The sequence below is a fragment of the Capricornis sumatraensis genome, chromosome X, assembly GCF_032405125.1.
Source record: "Capricornis sumatraensis isolate serow.1 chromosome X, serow.2, whole genome shotgun sequence".
NCBI classification, from domain to species: domain Eukaryota; kingdom Metazoa; phylum Chordata; class Mammalia; order Artiodactyla; family Bovidae; genus Capricornis; species Capricornis sumatraensis.
The window spans coordinates 113,348,606-113,359,845 of record NC_091092.1 but is presented as its reverse complement, the minus strand read 5'-3'; positions in this window follow the sequence as shown (position 1 = coordinate 113,359,845).

Below are 11,240 nucleotides of genomic sequence, written 5' to 3'. Positions count from 1 at the left end.
CAGCCTTCAGGAAGTCAAAAATTTCAGAGTTAACTGTGTCAGTTAAAATCTGAATCTGTTTCCACTGTGTATCACTGGATTCTGATATCTCATAACTTGAGACAAAGAGTGCTTTTGATAGCATGTTTATCTTTGTTTATAAAATATAACAATTAACCCCCAAATAATTCACATATGAAGTATTTCTCAAAAAAGTATTTTGATTCAAAACTTGCACATGAAAATTATTTGATTAAAAGTCATAGTTTATTCATTTTGACTGGTCTTTAGCAAACCTTTAATAAGCACCTAGTATGTGCCAAGTGTTCAATGACTTCTGTAATATTCTTTTGAAATATACAACATAGTGAAGAGCCTATTGCAGAGTAGGCTCACAGTTAACACTTTTTGTTAATTGCTAGTTTGAAAGTTTTATTGGCTTTTTGTTACATTAAAAATGTTTACTTTAAATGGAGATATTAAAATTGTTTTCAGAAAGAAGTTCTATTTTGCTTTATTACAAATGAGTAGTGTCATGCTCCTATAAGAAAGCAGAGGCTTGTCATTTAAAAAGATAAAGTGAAGAGAATAATATTTCATTCTTTCAGAATGTTAAGAAATCAAACATTAAATATAATTCATTACACAAACATTTAACACTTAAACACTGAAAACTGACTATGAACCAGGAGTTGTACAAGGCTCTAAAGATACAGCAGTGATTCAAAATGTTGACCATTTCTGCCTTCATGTAAGTTTGGGTCTAGTAAGGGTGCTTAGTCACTTTTCTGACAGAAGTAATAACCACCTTCTATTGAGCTGGGCATGGCAGCCCACTCCAGTATTCTTGCCTGGAGCATCCCATGGACAGAGGAGCCTGGCAGGCTATGTATACAGGATCTCAAAGAGTTGGACACAACTGAAGCAACTTAGCACACACTCACATGGGAGACTTAAGGCCACTCAATCCAGAATGGGGATTCAGTCACAGTTGTCCATAGGAGGTAGCTGCTAAACCCAGACCCAAAAGAGAGAAAAGGATTGCCCAGGCTGAAGAAAATAGTGGCTTTCCAAGTAGCAGAAAGAGTTCAGGAGTGGAAGAAGACCTTGAAGGAATTCAGATCTATTTAGTTGTGTCTTGAGTTTAGCTTTTGGGAGAAAAAAAAAAAAACTGGTGAGAGATGAGGTTCTGAAAGGTGAGCTGAAGCAACCTTAGTACAACTCTGTGTGCCCTTATCAAGGCTAGTGCTTCACCTTGAGGGTGGCCCCAAGCCACTGAAGTGTTTCAGTAAGGGATTATGATAAGATGGTCTTAAAATGATCACTTTGCCCATGAGGCTGAGAATGTAATGTAGGACAGCAAGACTGGAGGGAGGGAGATCAGACCCTCATGGTATCAAAGTGTGAGAGGATGCTGACCTGAACTAAGATGGTGGCAGTGGGCATAGAAACACCATGGTCTGACTGGAGCAGTGATTAATCAGTGGAATCAGCAAGATTATGGTGGTACATGGAAAGTAAGAGTGAGCAAGGTCTATGCCAGGAGTATTTCACCTGGGCACTACTGATAATTTGGACCAGGTCATTCTTTGTTGTTGGGAATGGTCCTATACATTGTATTGGGCTCACCAAAAAGATTGTGTTTTCCATCCCAGCATACAGAAAAACCCGAATGAACTTTGTGGCCAACACAACAGCATGTTTAGTAGCATCCCTAGTCTCCACCCACTAAATAATAGAATCCTTCTCCCTCTACCTGTGACAATCAAAAGAGTCTCCAAACATTGCCAATATCCCCTGGAAGAGCAAAATCACCCCAGGTTGAGAACTGCTTTGTCTATTCAAATGACAGTGTTCTTCCAGTCTTGACTCCATGTTAGAATCACCTAGGAGGTTTTATTTTTTGTTTTTAAATATTTATTTATTTATTTGGGGCTGTGCTAGGTCTTTATTGCTGTGTTAGCTTTCCTTTAGTTGCCAAGAGCTGGAGCTCCTCTGTCTAGTTGTGATGCTCAGGCTTCTCATTGCAGTGGCTTCTTGTGTTGTAGCATGCTCTAGGGCACGCAGGCTCCAGTAGTTGCAATGTATGGGTTCAGTAGTTGTGGCTCTTAGGCCCTGCAACACAGGCTCAATAGTTGTGATGCGTGGGCTCAGTTGCTCTGTGGCATATGGGATCTTCCCAGGTCAGGGATTGAACCTTTATCTCCTGCATTGGCGGGAGGATTCTTACCCTCTGAGCCACCAGGGAAGCCTGCTGGGAAGTTTTTAAAACACATTGATGGCCTACCCTTGTCCACTACCCATAAAAATCTCAGAGGCAAGACTATTTTCTGAAATAAATTCTGATGTGCAGCTTAGTTTGAGAGAAAGCTGTTAATGTAGATAGGATTAACATTTAAAATTTTAAAACCTAGGTAGATTAACATACAAACACCACACCTTTTGCTAAATTTTCAACACTTTGAAGTAAATTTTTAAGTGTTGTTCTTTTCCTAGTGGACATAATGTAAATGTTCTCTTGTGATTCAGATCCAGAATTGTGAACATTTGAAAATATTAATATGCAATTACGGAAACTGCTCTTAGGCATTACTACATTGGGTGAGGTGCCTAATTCATACAACCAATGGCCCAAAACTATGATTCATTGCTGGTTTTCTCTCCGTTTTGGATACCACTAAGAAGTCCAAGAAATTATGACATTGGAGGGTCATTTCTTGTTACCAGTGTATCTATATCTATTTCTCTCTTCTCTCACCTTCACTCAGAAATCTTTATTCACCATACTTCAAGCTCTAATTTGGAATTTTGCAACCCACTCCAGTATTCTTGACTGGGAAATCCCATAGACAGAGGAGCCTGGCAGGCTACAATCCATGGGGTTGCAGGGAGTCAGACACAACTGAGCAACTAAACAACAAAAACAAGATTGAGAAATACTCTAAACTAGATTCTTGTGATGGAGCTAAATAATAACCAACATGGCTTTCAGGAAGAGGTTAAGAATGCCTTCAACAAAATAATATGTTAATGTTTGGTCCATGGAAATCTTCCCAACTCTAAGAGCTTAGTATATGGCAGATATCTAATTCATACAAGGTACCCCCCAACACACACATATAGAAGGAGAGAAAACTCACATTAGTATAGATGCAAACACATAACTAAAACAGCATATCAGTGTATTAAAAGAATAATAGATTAAGAATCTACAAAATTTTCTCTGAGAATAAAAAAGGTTCAACATTAAGTGTAGCACTGAAATATAATACATTGAAAGAAAAAAGGAGGAAAGACATATGACCATCTTTAAGAGGTATTAAAAAGGTTATAAAATCCAACAGCCATTCTTGTTTTTAAAAGAGATTTAAATTGGGCATCTAGAAATACAAGACTTCCTTAAACCTGTAATACTTTGAATACATGCATGTGTGCTTAGTCACGTCCAACTCTTGACCCTTTGGACTGTAGCCTGCCAGGCTCCTCTGTCCATGGGATTATCCAGGCAAGAATATTGGAGTGGGTTGCCATGCCCTCCCCCAGGAAATCTTCCAGACCCAGGAATCAAACCCACATCTCCTGCATTGCAGCCAGATTCTTTACTGCTGAGCCACCAGGGCTTCCCTACAGTGAACACAGAAAGTGAAGTTGCTCAGTCGTGTCCAACTCTTTGCGACCCTGTGGACTCTAGCCCTCCAGGCTCCTCCGTCTGTGGGATTCTCCAGGCAAGAATACTGGAGTGGGTTGCCATTTCCTTCTCCAGGGGATCTTCCTGACCCAGGGATCGAACCCAGGTCTGCCGCATTGCAGGCAGACGCTTTAACCTCTGAGTTGATGAAATTTGCCACATAAAAAAGGAAAACTATCATAAAAGAGAGCGTAAGCAAATTTGAAAGATAAGCAAAAGATGGGGGAAATATAGGGCTTCCCTGGTGGCTCAGATGGTAGAGAATCTGCCTACAGTGCAGGAGACCTGAGATCAATCCCTGGGTTAGGATGATCCCCTGAGGAAGGGAATGGCTACCCACTCCAGTATTCTTGCCTGGAGAGTTCCCTGGACAGTGGAGCTTGGTGGGCAATATAGTCCGTGGGATCACAAAGAGTCGGACACAACTGAGTAACACTTTCAGGGAAAATATATTCAAATATTTTTGAAATGGTGAAGAATTGTCCATAATATTTTAAAAGTCCTAAAAACTATAAGAAAATGACAAATATGTAACAAAAAAAAAACACCAAAGGACATAAACAAATGGCTTATAAAACAAATCTAAATGGCCAATAAGTAAATGGCCAAAAAAAACCATAACCTCACAAGTAATTGTTACTGTTGTTATAGTATCACTTCAGTTCAGTTGCTCATTCATGTCTGACTCTTTGCGACCCCATGAACCACAGCACACCAGGCCTCGCTGGCCATCACCAACTCCCGGCATTTACCCAAACCCATATCCATTGAGTCAGTGATGCCATCCAACCATCTCATCCTCTGTCACCCCTTCTCCTCCTGCCTTCAATCTTTCCCAGCATCAGGGTCTTTTCAAATGAGTCAGCTCTTTGCATCAGGTGGCCAAAGTATTGGAGTTTCAGCTTCAACATTAGTCCTTCCAATGAACACCCGGGACTGATCTTTGGAATGGACTGGTTGGATCTCCTTGCAGTCCAAGGGACTCTCTAGAGTCTTCGCCAACACCACAGTTCAAAAGCATCAATTCTTCCGTGCTCAGCTTTCTTTATAGTCCAACTCTCACATCCATACATGACTACTGGAAAAACCATAGCCTTGACTAGATGGACCTTTGTTAACAAGGTAATGTCTCTGCTTTTTAATATGCTGTCTAGGTTGGTCATAACTTTTCTTCCAAGGAGTAAGCGTCTTTTAATTTCATGGCTGCAGTCACCATCTGCAGTGATTTAGGTATGACCTAAATCAAATCCCTTATGATTATACCATGGAAGTGAGAAATAGATTTAAGGGACTAGATCTGATAGACAGGGTGCCTGCTGAACTATGGATGGAGGTTCATGACATTGTACAGGAGACAGATCAAGACCATCCCCAAGAAAAATAAATGCAAAAAAGGAAAATGGCTGTCTGAGGACGCCTTACAAATAGCTGTGAAAAGAAGAGAAGCAAAAAGCAAAGGAGAAAAGGAAAGATATACCCATTTTAATGCAGAGTTCCAAAGAATAGCAAGGAGAGATAAAGCCTTCCTCAGTGATCAGTGCAAAGAAATAGAGGAAAACAATAGAATGGGAAAGACTAGAGATCTCTTCAAGAAAATTAGAGATACCAAGGGAACATTTCATGCAAAGATGTTATAGTATGGCTTTCCCTAAAATATTGTAAATACTAATAACTTGATAGTTTGTAAAAGTATTAAAGAAAAGGAGCACTTTCTTACATGTTGGTGGAGAGATGTTGTTGCAGCCTTTTTGGCTGCACTGGATGACATGTGGGATCTTCGTTCCCTGGCTGGGGATGGAACCCATGTTCCCTGCTGTGATAGCATGGGAGTCTTAACCACTGGACCTCCAACAAAGGCCCTACAGTCTTTTAAAAGGGCAACTTGGTAGCAGTTAGTGAGATTTTAGATAAACTGGACCCAGGAAATTCCTACATTCCTAATATTTCCTACAACATCATCATATATGTGCCCCAAGAAATAGATATGTTTTGTGAATTGCTTTCAAAAGTAAAAATTTGGAGTTTCCCTATATAGGAACATCAATAAAAATTAAAAAGATTAAATAAGTGATGGCACATCCATATCATGAAATACTAGAAAACTGTGTAATTATTTAAAAGAATGAGATAGCCATGTATGTAGTAGGATGGAGACAGCTTCAAGATACACAGTTTACAAAAACAAAAAAACATTTTCTGCTTAGTTCCTTACCCTTCTCTGCCCTGTTTTCCCTAGGTTAGCTTATCAATTTCCCCCAGAACAGTTCCTTAATAAATTACTTACACATGAATCTTCATCTCAAGGTCTCTTTCTAGGCCAGTCAACCAAAGATAGACCCCTACAGGGGAACAGAGGAATGGAAGGGCAATCTATTCACTTATCGTCAGGGGCTACTGAACAGAACCAGCACAAGAGCTCTGTCTTAATGAAACCCTCACCTGTGTATGTAAGAAAATGACCCCAAATGTCCATAAGGTTACATAGAAAAGTACTGAAAAGTGGTTATCCCTGGGAATTAGGGGTGAGGGAACATGAAAGAGGATTTTCATTTTTGACTCTACAAACTTCAATATCGTCTGAATTTTGTACAGTGAGCTTGAGTTCAAACATTGCAAGTGTAGTTTAAAAAAAAAAGGGAGAGAGGCTTTGCCACTGCCATTTTGTCTGCATGACAGTCTTTATGCTGGGTTTAGGTTGTACTGGGAATAAATAAACCCTTTCCAAGGAGTATATGGCCATCAAGAACCGCAAGAAGATAAATTTCTAGATCCTAACTTCCGTATGTACCCTTACCTAAAACCGTAACACTGGGCTTTCTTCAGCCTGCCTTCGCAGCACTGCAATTCTTTGTCAGTTTGTTTCTCCCACATTCTAAATATTACTATGATAACTGTTCCCCAGAGTATTAAAACATCTGGAGTGAAATAAAGATGAGAAATATAATTAATAGCATCACTCTTGGGAAAATACATGAATCTAATGACTAGGTAACTAATCCTTTAGCATGACAGGTGGTTTCTAGTTTTTTGCTTTTAACAAAATGGAAGTACCTAACTTAGTTGTCAGCTAATAGATCATTAACATTTATTTTTGATGATATATAACTACCTCGTATTTGGCATATAATTCAGAAAGAGTTAAAAGAATTGTTTTACCTTTAAACAAAATTCCTTCTATTCCTGTGTTCTTCTTTACATGCAGGTTTATTAGTACTTATACCTAGAAGGCCCACTTGACTTCACATTCCAGGATGTCTGGCTCTAGGTGAGTGATCATACCATCATGATAATCCTTGGAAGAAAAGTTATGACCAACTAGATAGCATATTCAAAAGCAGAGACATTACTTTGCCAACTAAGGTCCGTCTAGTCAAGGCTATGGTTTTTCCAGTGGTCATGTATGGATGTGAGAGTTGGACTGTGAAGAAAGCTGAGTGACGAAGAATTGATGCTTTTGAACTGTGGTGTTGGAGAAGACTCTTGAGAGTCCCTTGGACTGCAAGGAGATCCAACCAGTCCATTCTAAAGGATATCAGCCCTGGATGTTCTTTGGAAGGAATGATGCTAAAGCTGAAACTCCAGTACTTTGACCACCTGATGTGAAGAGCTAACTCATTGGAAAAGACTCTGATGCTGGGAGGGATTGGGGACAGGAGGAAAAGAGGATGACAGAGGATGAGATGGTTGGATGGCATCACGGACTCGATGGACATGAGTTTGAGTGAACTCCGGGAGTTGGTGATGGACAGGGAGGCCTGGCATGCTGTGATTCATGGGGTCACAAAGAGTTGGACACAACTGAATGACTGATATGATCTGAATACCTAGAAGAGCAGACAATGGGAATAGATGTTGAATTCTGTCTTTGTATAATTAATGTTCATCCAGAAATAAAAATTAATTAGGAAAAAAATCCTCATCATTTAATCAAGGAATGCACTTGTAATAAATATTTACTTTTAATGTTTAATCATTATTTATCAAATTGTATATTATATTTCTAGCATTTTGATTAACTGTGTTTTAATAATAACCCAATAACAGAATTTTTTCAACCCAAAGATTAATGATCATGGGAATTTTTAAAAATTAGTTATGATTTATATATATATATATATTTGCAATAGAGAAATATGAAACAAAATTGTGTCATAGAAATGGAATAAAAATTCAAGGGAAAAAAGGAAACAAACCTTTTTAAACTACTGTTAAAAAATAAGAGCTTGTGCATTTAGTTTTAAATTGATAATGCTGATATCAGATAACTATGATCTTTACATACTATGTTGTTCTCCAGAATGTTTGTTTCTGGGAATGACGTAATAGCCTTATTTCTAAATGAGTGAATCCCACGGATGGCGGAGCCTGGTGGGCTGCCATCTATGGGGTCGCACAGTCAGACACGACTGAAACGACTTAGCAGCAGCAGCAGCTAATGGTAGCTAGCACATTTTTATTAAAATAAGCATAATCCTGTGTTCAGAGCAGTGTTCCAGAAGGTGGGGCTTTTAGAGCTCAAAGCTCTCCAAAAGTAAAGATCGTGTGGCATTTTGAAAGAGAGGGAAACGCTCCTCTGGTTATTTTAGTCAGTGCCAAGAAAGAACAGTCTCTTCTAGGATGTGAGCTCTTCAGATGACAGGTTTGGGTACCAGGGTGACCCTGCTAAGCCATGTTTGAAACAGCAAATTGTAGACAGTCAAGGGGCAGGAAATTGCTGAACAGCTTGGGAGGAAATATCTTCAGAGAACACTCTGCTCTTGAAATAAGCAGAGGAGTCTACTTTCTGTGACCAATAACTCATGACCTTTTGAATCTGCTTCTGGGAACTTAGTTGATCTTCCACCATGTGCTTTGAACCCACTCTATTTTGTTAAACTTCTGAAAAGATTGTTACTTGGATTTGGTAGAATGCTGAAGTTATGATTTTTTTAAAAATGTTTTTATGTGGAAATAATTAAGAAGCCCAAATAGACATTCCTTAGGAATCTAAAAAATTGTCACACTAGTTCACTTGGTACCTGGACAACCAACAGAGGAACTTGTTTATGACAGCTGTTTCTAAAAATGTTCAGAAATCAAATACAAAAACCTAGGTCCACCCAATAGCCTCAATTCCCTGTGTAATCAACAATACTTATTGAGCAGACACTGTGCTAGGTGTTTTACATAGAATATCATGTAATCCTCATAGCAACCGGCATTAAAGGACCTTTTTATTTCCATTTTATGGATAAGGAAACTTGGAACCCAGAGCACTTAGGTAACTTGCTCCAAGTTATGTAGCATTAATACCCAGCATGTCAGCTTGTTTGTAAATGAGAAAGCTGGGATTTGCAGGTGTTTGCCATGCTCTTGATGGTTGAAGCAGGTCATTTCCATTGCAATTTATTACCCATTAGCAGCTCTCAGGATAATTCATTTCATAAATTTATTCTCCAAGATCCATGATATAAATTGATACTTAAAAATAATTATTGTGGTAAATGTTTGCATGTTGAAAATGGTAAGCTGAACTTCCTGTTTTGTAATTTTCATTTTCAAGCACATACTTCTGCAAATCAGTAGTCTTTTTCCTTTTCCTGTTCCTCATTTTTTCAATGGTTGGGCAGGGACGTGATCATGTTAATACAAATGAAAGAAGTGATCAGAGACAACTTCACAATGCAACTTCAATTTTTTTAAAAAATTTGCTTGGAAAAGGGCAAATGACCAAAATTATACCCTCAGGTCAGGAAATTAATACAAGTCATCTGAACAGTTTAAAAATGGTTGTGAAAGAAAGAAGCTGAGAATTAATTGTGATAAAGCTAATAAGGTTTATCAAAAATTTGTGCTAACAGCAACAGGACAAAAAATGCAGGGTCTGTTCAAAACTGATTCTACATTTTGGAGATTTTCTATTATAACATAAGCTTCATAAGGGCCAAGGCACATCTCTTTTATACAGTGAGGATTCCTAGCTCTTAGGACAGGGTCTTGCACATAGTAAATTCTTAGTTTATATTTGACAAGTTAATTCATTCCTGTTATGTATTACTATACTAAAAAATTATGATCATATTGGTTGCCAGAAGATGGTGTTGACTGCATAATTTCATTTTTCTCATTACTGAATATTCTTATACAAAGTAGTGATATCCTCTAAACAATGATACCACTTTGTTGTATCATGATAAGCACTTTGTGCCTACCACTTTCTGCTTGTCTAAGACAGCAAGATGGCTGTGGTACAGCCAAGGAAATAATTCAACAGAGCCTGTCTGTATCATCCACTCCTGCCCACAGTCTCTCACTGTAGCACTACTCACAAGGTGGCTCCCAGGCTGTGAATTGTTTGTTGCCTACTCACAAGATTAAGTTCAAAAACTGAAGGGTAGGCAAGTAAAAACCTTTACAGCAATTTTACATTGCTGAAACATCTAGGAGTTTGTTTTTATTATGATTTCCAAAAATTATCAGACCTTGGCAAATCTGAAACTTAAAAACACTCTCTTGTTTACCAGCAGGGCCAATGTTACATACAGCCTGGATTAGAGCACTTCAAGTTTTTGTGACTTGAATAGAAAAAAAAAAAGTGTTCTGTCCCAAAACATAAACCACACTCCATGCCAGACTATTCTTGTAGCATAACTCCTTTGAGTACTGAGGTCTTTTGATGGTTAAGAAACCCCCTACGAAGGCAAATATCTCTAATGGAAATCTTGTCTATATCTGCTATTAACACTTTAATCGTCACCTTCTACCTTGGCATAATAAAAGGGGGAAAAGACACATCAGCTAGTACTGAAAGTGCCTAGGAACTATCTTGAGTAACAGTGAGAGTAGTCATAGTGATTTTCAAGCTTAGACCAAACAGACTTTAGTCCTAGAAATGTAGCAACTGAAAAATTAAATGATGCTACTGCTACTCAGTTCCCAGATATTGCAATGACTGATTATTTCTGTCAGTTGAATATCTCTTATTTTTGTTTGCCATAATGTAAATAAAAATTTATTAGTAGATAAAATTCAGCCAATAATTTACTAAACCATGTGACTTTGTTGCTTGAAATGGTACTATTGACTTAGCAATATCTTTAAATAGCTCCACACTATCAGCTAGATCTTGCCACCAAAATCCAGCATGACAGAGCACCCTGAAATTCAGTGGCATAAAACTACAGTGAGTTCTCCTTGCTCACACATCTGCAGTTTGGCTGAGTATTAGCTGATCGAGATTGGCCTCAGATGGCCTTGGTGCCACACTGCAGATTGGGTTCAGGTGAGCTCCATGTGTCCTTCACTTCCCTCTTCCCATGGTACAGAAGCACAAGAAGGTGGGCGGAAACACAGATGCCTCTTAAGGCACTGTTACTTCCTCTCACATTTCATAGGCTAAGGCAAGTTACATGGCCAAGTCCACAAAGATTGCCGTCTATTGGGAATAACTGAATAAGTGACACAGACAAGGGAATGGATATGAATAGTAGTGACAGGTTGGAAAACTTACCATATCCAATGAGAATCTTACTAGGAACATTTTTCATGAGACCAGGGACTGTGTCTGATACACTTTCTTTCTTTCTTTGATATT